Source organism: Hyposmocoma kahamanoa, unplaced genomic scaffold (assembly GCF_003589595.1).
Source record: "Hyposmocoma kahamanoa isolate Upper Pololo Valley unplaced genomic scaffold, ASM358959v1 64, whole genome shotgun sequence".
In the NCBI taxonomy this organism is placed as follows: domain Eukaryota; kingdom Metazoa; phylum Arthropoda; class Insecta; order Lepidoptera; family Cosmopterigidae; genus Hyposmocoma; species Hyposmocoma kahamanoa.
This window is the reverse complement of record NW_020653852.1, coordinates 17212634-17226416: the sequence shown is the minus strand read 5'-3', so window position 1 is coordinate 17226416 and position 13783 is coordinate 17212634. Positions and strand designations below refer to the sequence as shown.

Genomic DNA, 13783 nt, shown 5'->3' with positions numbered 1-13783 from the left:
GAATTGATTGCTTACAGATTGACTATTTAAGTTTAATTTACGTGTATGTACTGGTAACAATATCAACTAGTTACAATTTTGTTATTACAACTTACAACTTCAATTATTACGAAAGTACATTGATGCATTTAAATGACGTTGAAATTGTGAAATGAAACTGGTTGGTCTGTTAGTTTTGGGTATGCCGCGGAGTGAATTCCGCTCTGGTGGATACCAGAGCGGAATATCACTCCGACATTACAGAGGATTCCCCAGTTTGAGACCAGGACCCCGATTTAGAACTCTTCGGTATTTTAGCCGAAACTTTCGATTAGATATCATTCTTCGAGTTAAACATTCGATTCGGTTTCGGATATGCAACAGCGTTTACGGAGTTAGTCGGTGAAATAGATTATAAGAAAAATGAAAATCCTTTTATATACATTTTTAAGACTTTTAAGGCCAAAAGTGTACAAATGCATTAAAATAAAGTAATAATATAATTGAACAAAATCCAGACTTTATTTAAAATAATAATAAAAATAATAATACATTCCTGCTTTGTAAACAATAGGACGATCGGTAACTTTCATTCGATAACTATGTTCTGAACACGGAAGAAAGAATTTATGTGGTCTGTGGTTCTGAATAACGTTTGTAACCTTTGTCGGTCGAGAAGTTCGAGTAATCGTACGGGTGTGACGTCATTTCGGTTCGGTTTCGAATACGAAATTTTGACGTTCGATTCGGGTGTTGTGAATAAAAATGAAAAGAAATCGACAACTGGGTTATCGTAAGGTTCTAAATCGACCCCCAGGCACTGTACATTAAAAGCGAATCGGTAGACAAGTGAGTTATCGTAGGGTTCAGAATCGACTGCGTACTCTCTTTCTCCGTCTGACATCCGGCCGAAACAATTAATGTCAAATGAGTAATATTCGACCAAATTAAAAAACGCCTGATGAATGATGAACTCCTTACTTGATAATGTCCTTTAATTTGGTCGAATATTACTTGTTTCACAGTAATTGTTATGGACGGATGTCGGACGCAGAACGAGAGTAGAGCTTCAGGTAATTGGTGTGGTTGTCAAGCACATTATTATTATTATTAACTGCAATGTAACGATTGAAGTGCAATTTATTTATCTATGTATAAAATAAAAACGAAAAAAGTATAATATTATTTCAGATAATATATAGGTAAGGTAAAAAAGACAATAAAGCTTAACTACTAGAAACTAAAACTAAGATTTTAAATTATATGAATAAAATTGGGTTCTCGCGGCAAGGTGCCCAAGATGCTGGCAGCGTTCCCCTTTTGTATTGCTATGCTAATGCGTTCTGCAAGGTAGCTGCCGGCCCTTGGGTTCCCCAGACAGTCTATTAATTTTTTCGATAAAATTTTGTATAGATGAAGGGCACTAGGGCCCCACGGGCCAAGGGTTTCGACTCCAAAGGCTGTAAATAGGTAGCCGGAGCCGAGATCCTGGTACTTATTGCTTTTTATTCTTTCCGCCAGCTCAGCCGCGAAACCAGCCGTCTTGCTGGTGAGCTGGAGCACAGTGCCGGGCGTTTGCCATCTGTTCGCGACATGTCGCTTGGCTCGAGAATAGCGTGCACGTTAACATTAACTGCAATTAATTTTAAACGAGATCTGATAAAGTTAACATTTCTCAAGTTATCTGCCAGTCTCAGTAATAGTCAATCTCACTGATGCACCATGAAATTAAATGATCTTTTGTAGACGTAGACATCGCTAATAAGCCTTCATATCGGATCTAAGATGTCTGTCTATATTGAAATTGAAATGCAATATATGAATATAATAATATATAAAATTCGTCGACATAACTAACTAACTAACTATTTAACTTGACATTACATTTCTGCCAGTTTAGAAAAAGTCGCAAACTAATTTTGAAATAAGCAAAATACCTTATTTTTAAATTCAACAACATCCAAAGAACATTCCAACTTACGCTACATAATGTTTGACAAATTATTTTATCATATTTTAACAAAATTGAATTTTTGTTAAATTAAATTTGTTATTAATTAATAATGGAATTAGAATAAATGAAAACATATTAATTAGTATAATATACGTGACTTACATCCGAAAGAAATAGTATCATTTGTTATATGTAATAATCGCGAAAATATAATATCTTAATAATAATAATATCTTTACTTTTTTTGGTACCTATCTCGATACAAAGCAGGAAATATTGTAGCTAAATAACTAGTAAATGTAGAAATATATTCTACGATCTCCACTCAATTTTTTCATACACACTCATAGTCCCGTACTAGGGAAACCCTGTATTGCAGGTGCCATGGACACAAATTCCTCCTTAACTCACGAGATTAATAAATGTAGGCCATACAAATATTTCTCCCGGCCCGAGAATCGAACCCGGGACATCTGCGTTGCAGTCGAGCATGGTGTCCGTTCGGCCACGGAGGCAGTTGTATTATTAAACTTATTGTTTATGTAATCCACTTTTCTTGTGAACTTGTTGAGTTCACAATGAAATAATTTGTCGTGTAATCTCGTTCCAACTTAGTCAACTTTGTTTGGGAGTAATTGAAATAATTTATCATTTAGCATAAGTAAATTATATTAAATCATAATAATAAACTTGTCCCACGCAAGCTCTTTTGTTTGGTAACTTTTTAATTTATAAGGTTACATAGTCTACCAAAGAAATGATGCTTTTGGTTTCTATTTAGTTTAATACATAACTTACGACAGCTTACGTAAGATATTTGCTGATGTTCGAATGCAAATATTATTTTGAATGTGAAACTATTGACTTGTATTCGAAGAACGTAATATTTCATACACATTTATTTTTGGTACTTTCGACCTGAAATAGTTATTTGATAGGCAAGGCTGCAAAGTTGTTGTTTGACTCGAGTGCTTGTATTGAAACCTGAGGTTCCAAGACACGACACGCAAAACAACTTTGCAGCAGAGCAAGATGAGAGAAAAACAGTTGAACTATAATTTTTTTTTTTATTTATTAAGGCTTTGGCAAAGCCATCAGCCTAAACATGCAGTTTAATTATGTTTCTGTAAACATGGTCGCCACAAAGAGGATAGGCAATTTGAGGCGTGCTTGGATTGACTCGGGATTCCTTAAAACGGGCCGATACGGGTATTTTAGTTCGAGATTCGTATAATTTCGCGTTTTAATCTTCGATTAAGGCACAATAGCATTATCCTATTCCACTTTAAACTAGAATTCACAAAAAATTGAAAGTCACAATAAAAACGACACCTTTCCCTCCAAAAGGTCCAGAGCGAATCTCTTGAACTATAAAACATCGGTTTTTTATTTTTATGAAAAAGTTTAAAAGTTTTAAAAGTTCGGATGCGTTCTGAATTTACACCTCATCAATTTTTATTTTTGCTTGTACTTTTATATTGTGTCATTAATTGTTTATTGAAATTTAGTTCTTCGATGAATTAAAACAATTTAATAAACGCAATTAGTTATCATTGTCAATTTAATGTCAACAATAATAAGAATAAAATGTACCAACGGATTTATATTACTTAAGTAATGTACGACAAATCGCGTAGTTGAGCGTGTCATTTTCTTTTTTTTTCATCGAAAGTAAAAGTTAGGTGCACCGCAGTCCATCGTCAAGTTCGAATTTCAAAAACCTTTTCCACGCTAGAGAACAAAAACGCTTTTGCGCGCAGAAAGCCTTTCCGACTTAGTGAGGTGAAAAGGTCTTCTGGAATATCTTCTTAGTGTGCCGCTTCTCTACGAAGGTTGGCGACCATAATGGCTAAAGATGGGCATTTAAACGAAAAGCACTGAAAAGTTCGCTTTTTTTTAAAATAAGCGCATAAGTGTGCTTTCCAATTTAAGCGTAGGTACATGTTGGTCAGTTCAATACCAATTAGATTTTTTACAACGTGCTTAAAGTCCCGCCATCTATGTTTCCTAAACAAATTAATTCGTTAATGTGAAAAATAAAACACATGTTTTACAAATAAACTTACTTATCTTAAAACCTTTACTTTTTGGTCTGTTTACTCTTGCTTTTATCTATCAACACAACGTTGCAAGCTTTTTTAACATAAACGTCTATGCGCTTAAACGTTTTTCTAAACGATTTTCTATGCTTCAAACAAAAAAGCGTTCTCTCTATCATCCTCTAGGAGTAAAGAGCGTTTTAAGAGGACGTTTTTAAAAAAAAAGCAGTTTTTTCCATGTGTAATCATGGCTATTCTCATTTTTGATGCTGCTATACGAAAGAGGGGACGTGTGCTAAGGTGGAACCAGTCTCTCAGATTCTTGAACCACGAGGTTTTCTTTCTGCCACGAATATACTTTTGGACTTAACTTTTTTATAAAATAAAATTGTTTTGGAGTCTTTGGAGAGAGAAAATTAAGAGTTAAGGAGCATAATATATATAGTCGTAATTGTTCATCGCAGATATAACTTCAGTATAGTTCCACTATTCCATATTTTAGGTATTATACCTATTATGAAATATGTATTTATGTATTGTTTTTGTGTTGCATAATTTTTGTTTTGTTGTGCACGTAAGCACGTTACTTTGTGTTCTGTATTTATGTTTGCAGGATTTATTTTTTTTTAGAAATAAGCAGAGACTTGTTTCTTTTGCTTTTTATTAAATGTATTTGTGTTTTTCCTATGGAATAAACTATTAAATAAACCGACCTGTTTGTGGAATTACATCTATTTGCCAAGTTTTATTGCAACAGGTTAACGGAAAGTGGGTGAAATCCAATAAAAAAATCATTTTGTCACCCTATTTGCCGCCCTAAGAGGTGGAATATTTTCATTAAATTTATACATAAAACAACAAAAAAGAATCATACAAGTGACAAAGCGATCGTGAAAAATCCAAAAAAAGAAAATTACAGCCTAATTGCCTCCTAAACTTATTTTTTAACCGACTTCAAACTGTTAAAAAAATAGTTTACGTTTCGGTTCATTATGAAGTAATGAAATATTGTCTAAATTACATCTGTCCATGGTCCAAGCGAGAATTCTCGTAAGTAACAAGAGAGTTGTACTTAAAGATCATCTAATACTCAAATGTGTAGACAGCCACTGTTTGCGGAGTCCCGGCCATTGTGTGATTCTCCATAATTAGCATAACCGGACTCCGTGGGAGTGACACACTACGCGTTATCGCGTTGAAAGGGCAAAAAATTACTACTAACTAAGTAACTTGTTATGATATTACTATGCTGTAAGGTGATAGAACCTTTTTAATTAATTAGTAGGTACTACATTCGTCAATTTGAAGTGAGACTCAAAACAGACTTTTTGACGTATTTCGACAACACAGAAAATTAGTTTTAGTAGCAGTAGAAATTCTTGTGAAAGAGTTCGTCCAGGGAACAGCCACCTTACCTATTCAGCCCTAAAACAGTGATGTATACGTTCTGGTTTTGAAGTATAAGAGTGCTGGTGACATTACAGGCGCATGAGACTTGTCAATGTGATATCTCAAGGTAACAGGCGCAGTGGCAGTATCGCTCAGACCTTTGCGATTTTTAAATCGTGGCGCTGCAACTGTATGAACAGGCGAGTAGCCACACCGGGTGCACGACTTGTTCGTCCCATTACTTGATATAATAAAAAAAAAGTTTTTCGGTATTAAAAGATACGAATTCAATTCGTTTTTCTTTGATAATGAAAAAATTGAAAAAATTAAAAATGGAAGATACAGGTAGCGAACTATTGGTTTCTAAACGTTGTTTTTTTTTAATACGTTTATTTCTATGAAATTGTCTCTCCCGTCTTGCATAATAAATACGTACGAGCTTATTTTACAGAAAAAAAAAATGTATATTATTTCTAAAATGCAAATGTTTAAATATACAATGTCGCTTTAAAAGTGACAAATACACACAACGATCAAGATTATGCCTATTAGAAATGTGGACACGCATCAATCGGAGCAATGCAAGCGATCCGATATTGCTTTACTTCTGGAAATAAATGCGAAAAGTGAAATACATACCTGATGTTGAATGAGCCATTGCTATAGTGGCGTTCTTAACATGACTTGTTTGCACTAAGTATGTGGAAAAATTTAAAACACTGAAATTCTCAATCAAATATATAGAAAATGTAATAATGAATTAAGGCAATAGTTAGTTAATTTCTTAGTACGTTAAATTTAAATCGAGTTTAAAATAACATTGCAATAACAGTAGTACGTACCAGGCTCGCATAACAACAGTGAAGTGAGATGATAAACTCTAAGACAATTATGTCGCGCCTCGGGTGTCGCGAACAATCGCTGCATTCCGTTATCAGGTTGAATGACCACACCTAATGGCTCTTGCGTCCTGGTGTAAGATGGGGCAGATTGTATGTTAAGCTGCGTTATGCATTTCTAGGAAATCGATACCGCAAATGCAAACATCGACTAAGCTTATTGATGCGGTTGTTTGGCTTAATGCAAGCTACAGTTCTAGGTGCCACTACAGTTACGAGAAAATCGTTGATATTGTGACATATCGACATATTATGGTATGCTGCGATCGGTTTTGGTAATTTACATAAATAACCAGCGATGAAAGACATACAAATTATTTAAACATTCCCACAGATTTGCTCGATTTTTGTTCATGGATGAATGTCAAGGTTAAAATCGAACAAATTTGTATTTGCATCTACGTCTAATTTAAATTCTAGAGTTGATCGAGAAAAAATACGTTCTCAACCGTCTGCTGCTTACATTTAGTCGATTTTGTCTGTTTTGTCTGATCACTCGTGTTGACCGTCAAAAAATCGAACCTGTAGGCACCTAATAAAAGACAAACCAAGGCTATGAGAATCAGTACACAAGTTGCAAATCGCTCACAAAACTACCAAGTACATAAACTAACTAAACACAAATCCAACATAGACAAAAAATATCTGTCAAGGACTTTTTATATATGTAGTTCATCAATTTGGACAATCGATCATTTTAGCACTCGTATGTATGTTTTTATGATATCAATTGATGGGATGAAAAACATGATGTGCAGTGCGTTATTTAAAACTAACATAGGTACGTGAAAGTCGAAGTTATTTATGCATCGTTTTCGAAACTCTGAGCCTTTGACACCTTTGTTTCTAGTATATCGATTAAATCGACTCAATTTTTGCTTAAATAAATATCGAGCATATTTATGATGAGATTTGGTCATATCAATTACCTACTTGCTATATTGGGCCGTTTTGTGTAGTGTAGGGTAAAAAGTACGAGCTGTTTTTGTCACTTGCTAACTTTAAAAATAAAAAAAAATTAAGAAAAATATGAATAGGCACAGAAAGTTTTAAGTTTATATTTATATTTCATGAAAAACGCTCAAAACTAGTGAATCGTGTAGGAAGTACATATATCGGTTGATATAGATTTAATAAGCAAATTGCATTAAAAGTAACATTAAGCGATATTTTATAGAAACATATATATAATATGTGTCGATCATCAAAGCGTGCAAATTTAGTATGGTTCTTTCTACAGTCGGATTTATAATTAGAGATGACAGCCTAATGTTATTTTGAATAATAATGCTATGTTTATTGCCAAAGTCAGTAAAAAAGGTTCAATATTTCTGACGCTATATTTGCTAATTAAAAATTCATTATTAAAATCTTTACATATATTATCATTTTTCTGTTATCTATTGTTGATTTTTAAATTAATGCCTACAAATAATTAAAAAGATGATCTTCTGATTGAGAGATCACTGTTTCTATTACATAGTCTTACAACCTACTAAATGTCAGTTTAAAATATTTGTGGCGCATTTACACCAGGTCGTCTGCCGACCTTCGGCAGACTGCTTCACCTGCCGAAGGCGTAGCAGTCGACTTCCATTTATACCGTCTGCGGCTTTCGGCACGCTACTTCGCGTTGCCAAAGGCGACGACGCTTCCGGTCGCTTTGATCGACTTCGGCTGCAAACTACCGTCGTCAGAAGACAAACATTTACACCGGGTAGCTTGCCGGCTTCTACGAGCAAACTAAAGTCGCTTGACGACTTAGTATAAATGCGCTATTATATATAAATTTACGACTTTAGAGTTGCCATTATTTTGCGGTAAGTAGGTTAATTTTATTTCTAAGCAAACGTTCTAAGACAAATACTTCCAAGATTATCTGTTAAGTACCATTTCACAATAGCTTTAGCAGTATTTTTCTCACAATTTCAATGGCGTTGTAAAGATGCATTCTGTTGCACCCTAGCGGTTCTGTTTCGACTAATGAACGGTATAAGCATTACACTAGTCTGTAATGTTTGTGTTTTTCTGCTTGTTATTGCGAATTATAACTTAATTTGAAAAAAGTGAGATGCTTCTAAAATAATTTTGTGAAGTTATTATTAAGGTTTATATATGCAACATTAGACTGTTTAAAATCATGGCTAGTAATTACAAATAGGTTTACCATTGCCTTAACCACCACTGTATGCCGGAGGAGCAGAATCTTAAATCTCTAAAGAGCTTGCGTCGGGCTCTGCGGAAGTGAAGTAAAAGGGCTATTGCTTTCCAACATCATGTATGCACCATTTGCACCCGAATTTCCTTCCGCTGGAAAATTATAACTGTATATGTATTCCATAACCGTTAATTGTGCAATGCGCAACGGGAAGTGAGCGTGCCTACAACTCCGGTACCTATCTGGAAAATAGGGAGGGTACCGTACGTGCACCCGGGGCGGCTCACTCGAGGCACTAGCCTCTTGAGAACCGGATGAAGTCAGTGATAAGCGTCTGTGACAACCCTGCACACTGGCTGTCATCGTGTCACCTGAACTTAGACGATTCCTGTGCACGCACAGGTTATAGTGCCCTTCTCGTATACCATAAGGGTCGGTAGGGAAGGTCACTATAATCAAAACTAATGTAGATATGGGGCTGTCAAGTATTCCATTTTGATCACGTACCTTCTAGAGGGCACCAGGGTATTAAACCGGGTTCTACACTACTTCCATGGTCAGTGGATCGGCGACCATAAATTTTTCACAAAGAAATAAGCCATTCGAAATAAGAACCTACTAAAAGTTCTAGGAACTTCGTAGCAATGAATAGAACGCTGCCTGCGTCTGCATTTCCGTGTCAATAAAACTCTGATGTCTTCTGAAGTAGGATAAAAAATCTTTCCACATCGACATCATCTTGACTTGTTTTTGGTAGTAGTAGAGATCCTCGTGAAAGAGTTCGTTTAGGGAGATACTGTCACCTTATCTATTTCTGCCTCCAAGCGGTAATGTGAGCATTATTGCGTTCTGATTTTGAAGGGTAAGGGTGCTGGTAAAAGAAATTACAGGCACATGGGGCTTGTCAACTTATATCTTATGGCACTGCCTCTCAGACCCTGCCGCTATAATCAGGCGTATCGCCAGTACATACCACCAGGTGCACGACTTGTTTATCCCCTCACTATCATAAAAAAGGCTTAGAAGTATACATTATAGTCAAGAGTGAACTCATGTTTTACAATAAGAAAATAACAGCAAAAATATCATTAATTCTTGAGACAATAACTGAACGCAACAATCAACACGTGTTTTTCTTCAACTAATCGGACCACTTTCTCCTATCGATCCCATCATTCGGTTTCGCCTCCGTGGTTACCCGTTGATTAAACTCACACATACGTGTTCTCAATACCAGTCTTACACTGTGTTAATTATACATAAACCTGGTTCAAGTGACTTTTAACGGCCGTTTTAAGATGATGGTTAAGTGAAAACCGAGGCAAACTGTAATCATGGGCAACGGTTAAAAATTTAATGGACGTTGTTATGGACAGAACCGTTGCTTAAAAAATTATATAGGATATAGTAATACTAGTATAGAATCTACGTGCTCTTTTTGATTTCAAATCGTCTTATGATAGATGAAAAAAAAGGACGCATGAAAGTTAAATTGTTGTGTTGGCAGCCCGTTTATGAATGGCGCGCGTCCTTGCTCAGGCGCCGGGTGAATGTCCTGAGGCACACTATTAAATTTTAACTGTGCCTCAGGGCTGCCTTGTAAACAGTGTCAGTGGAGAAATACCTCTTCTTACCTGTATACCTTTTATTAACTTAACAGAGAAGGTTTTATATGTACAATATTCTATGTTCTTACATTTACAGTAACTGTTTTAGACAAAAGTTAAATTCAGAAATAAATGTATTCAACCTTTTTTTAACACATTTAATTAAGGATTTTTTATGATATCAAATGACGGGACAAACAAGTTGTGCACCTGTTGGTAAGCGACACGTCTGCTCGCGAGATCGCACGCTTAGATCTTTAAATCACAAAGATCTGAGGAGCACTGCCACTGCGCCCGTACCCTGAGAAATAAGTTGAAAAGTCCCATGTGCCTGACACATGCTTGGCGGCAGAAATAGGTGAGGTGAGGTACTTCCCTGGACGAATTCTTTCACAAGGAGCTTTACTGCTAGTAAGTTGGAATGAATTCACTGTAACTCTTCACTATCTACCGAACCGAGAGATAGGGTTTTCCGGAGAGACTGTATGGGTTATGGACTCGCTGGGGTTTGTGGTTAGCTGCAGAGACGGACATGTTTGTCTGCCCCGGTTGCATGTGTCCGGGTTGTCTTAGTAGCGGTCTAGTTGGGGGCCTGAAGCAAGGAGACGCGCGGGTCACGTGAGTTGCCCTTTAAGTTGGAAGCGATGCTTATTGTACGATGCTTATTGCGCTTAGGTTATTGGGACTGGAGAGACGTCGTTTTTCAGCGTCAGGGAGTGAGCGTGCCTTACAGCTCCGCCGCCAATGAGAAGATTTGGTAGTGGCCTCAAAGTCGACGGTTTTGCGGTGGCAACCGTTAGTTGTACAATGCGCGACGGGAATTCACTTATCTAAAAAATAGGGAGGATACTGTGCACCCGGGGCAGCTCACCCGAGGCACTAGCATCTCGAAGAACCGTATAAAGTCAAGTGACAACCCTGTACACTGGCTGCTCTGGGGTCAGAACCTGAACTTATAAGGTTCCTGTGCGCGCACATGTTATAGTGCCCTTCTCGAATACCCCCAGGGTCGGTAGGAAGGGTGACTATAATCAAAACTAATTTAGAAAGATATGGGGGCTGTGACTATTCACGATCTTGTACGCTGTAAAAATAATATTTTAATGAGACGATCATTATCCTATTTATGAGATTGCGTAACTTCCTCTATTAGTCACGATCTACACCCAGCTTCTTATATAGAATATATCTAATGCAATTTTAAACAGACGTAATATAAATGCTTCACAGCATTTATTATGTTGTAACATTGGTATTAGGATACATCGTAACGTCTATTAGATATTTTAATCGCATCTTCAATGCGAGATTTGGATTCTGTGTATTAAACTACATGAAATTTGCTCATCATCATTATTAAATTCGACAAAGACGAAGGCTGTCTTCCGTCTCTGGTTACGAATTTATACAATTGGTTAAATGAAAATAATTTCTATGACATTAACGAAATATTTAACAGAAAATAAGATGTAATATCTTGATTTTTAACAATTTTTTAAATAGAAATTTTCACCCATTTATTTGGGTAGGTAAAGGTTACACCATACAGCCTCTTCATATATTTAGTATCTTTCCTTGTTTTCAGGGAAAAGGCGACTTTTTTGACATGTTTATAGATTTTTTTTAAAATAGGCGCCTTGACATCGAGTTGCAAACACCAGCCCGTTACACCAAGTACCAAGTAGATTTTTTAAATTTCACCTATTTATTTGAGAAGGCAAAGGTTCCACCAAACAGCTTTTTCATATAATTATAAGTATCTTTCCTGTTTTGATAGAAAAGGCGACAAGTACCTGTTCTTATATAGTAATTCATATGTCATGAGGCTTGATGCTATAATTGTAGGACAGGTTAAACGTCTATCTTTTTCAATACGTCTTCTGTTGAGCGCGGGATATGTTCGGGTTTGCTATAATTTTTGGCATTTTTAATTTGTTACTTGTGACATTCCTATTGTTGTGGTAGTCAATTGACATAGTTAACTAGTCATCCACATGCTAATATTTATTATAAAATATGCGAAACATATTTGTACTGGCACTGTCTCTTGTTACATCTTCTGTTACTTACCATCAACGATCATAAGTGATATTTTACGTACATATAAGATAATTGTATAGGATATTTTATGTAAATAAACGAATTATTATGTATATAATAGATGATAATGATAACGTTAACGTTAGTTTTAAGGAAATGACGTTTAAAATGTTTTTCGTGTTTGTGACAAATATATTTATGTCAACTGTTTCTACCATTTTTTATTATTTGGAGGGATCAAGTCACTTAATTTATGTTTGTAAAATGTAAACGAGACGAGAAAATTTTTTGCATTAATATCTCAATTTTCGAATATTTGTGGTAAGCCACAAATATTCGAAAACGTTACACGTTACTACTTATTAAACACGTTATTACTTATCAGCAGCTTTAAAGTTCCCGTAAACAAACACGAAAATTTTATATGAGGAAGAAAACAGATGACAAAAAAATTGTACGATGTCTTCAAAGAAGTTTAGATTCAAATATGATAGTATCTACGTACTTTAATAAGTGTGTCAAAGATTAGGATACAAGACAATTCGAAAACAATATCAATCAATATGCAGCAAGTGCGTATGCGCACAGGTATTGGCATTGGCGTACAGTTATGGGCACCGTTGCAGAACAAATAAAACGTAGTCAGACTGGTTTGCAGATCTGAGCACATCTGCACACTAATTCAATCGGACATGTATCTTTTTATATCTAGATTGTCTCTGACTTTCAACAATTTCGAGTTTCGATTACATTGTTAATGCTTATTTTGACAGTGTCTAAAACTAAAATAGTAAATCACATTTTACTTCTTATGCAATATAAGACATTGGTATGCGTAAGTAATAAATTATTCAAATTATCAAGAAATCATTTTAATAGAGTCTTTCACTCATTAAAAAGTAGGTAGTATGGTTATGTCATAAACAATGTAACAACTTTTCTTCCATAACTTTACAAAGCATAGTAAATTTACATAAAATAAACATTTTGTTGTACTATCTCATACGTTTTAGGTCTATAATTGATAATAAGGTTGTTGTAAGTTCAAAGGTGCAACAGTCCTCTTATGATGATCCCCAGCCCCGGTCGTGCTTTTTTATCGTACCGTACAGAGTTATGACTGTTTATTATAGTGTAGAGATATGGCTGCATTTTGAAAGGTAGTACGTGAAACCATAACGTTTTGGCATATCACCTTTGTATAACTTGTTTTATTTGAAGCTCATTGAAGGTCTCTCGGTTGCCCTTCGAAAATACTACAGCGACAGGTGTTGCAACATCTGCCGGTAGCCTCACGTGCTTTTTCTTCCTTTTTGATGCTTTGTTTCATGTCGTACCTCAGTCAAAGTCAAAATAAATTTACATTTAATAACGTCATTTTTTAAGTTACTGCTCGTTCACTAGTAAAAAACGTTAGGAGTTGCTTTTTTCAAATAAACTTAAATGCTATGGAATACAGTTTGAATCTTTGTGTGGAATTTAGAGATGTAGTCTTCAAATTTGTTAAATGACTTTTCAATTAAAATTTTTTTAATGTAAGTTTCAAACTTAGGAAATGAGTAATCTTAATAATTATAATGCTCCGAAATCTTATTGTGAAAATATATACAGTTCACCATAAAAGAATCGTTTACATTAGTTAAACGAAATCAAATAAATAATAAATATAACATATTAGGGGTTAAAGTATGAAATTGCCGTTTTATTGCAATAGGTTC

General features: G+C 35.3%; 1 protein-coding gene across 2 annotated transcripts in view; it reads right to left on the bottom strand.

The window, feature by feature from the left end:
• LOC113230633 (ras-related protein Rab-23) overlaps positions 1-13783 on the bottom strand; it is a 65374-nt gene that overhangs the window by 31018 nt on the left and 20573 nt on the right. The window contains exon 1 of one of the 2 annotated variants that reach the window (XM_026464633.1): positions 6001-6115. The exons of the other annotated variant lie outside the window; for it this stretch is intronic. The gene's annotated coding sequence lies outside the window, so the exon portion shown is untranslated. Of the gene's footprint in view, positions 1-6000; positions 6116-13783 lie in introns of those variants that run through there. 2 annotated transcript variants of the gene reach the window in all.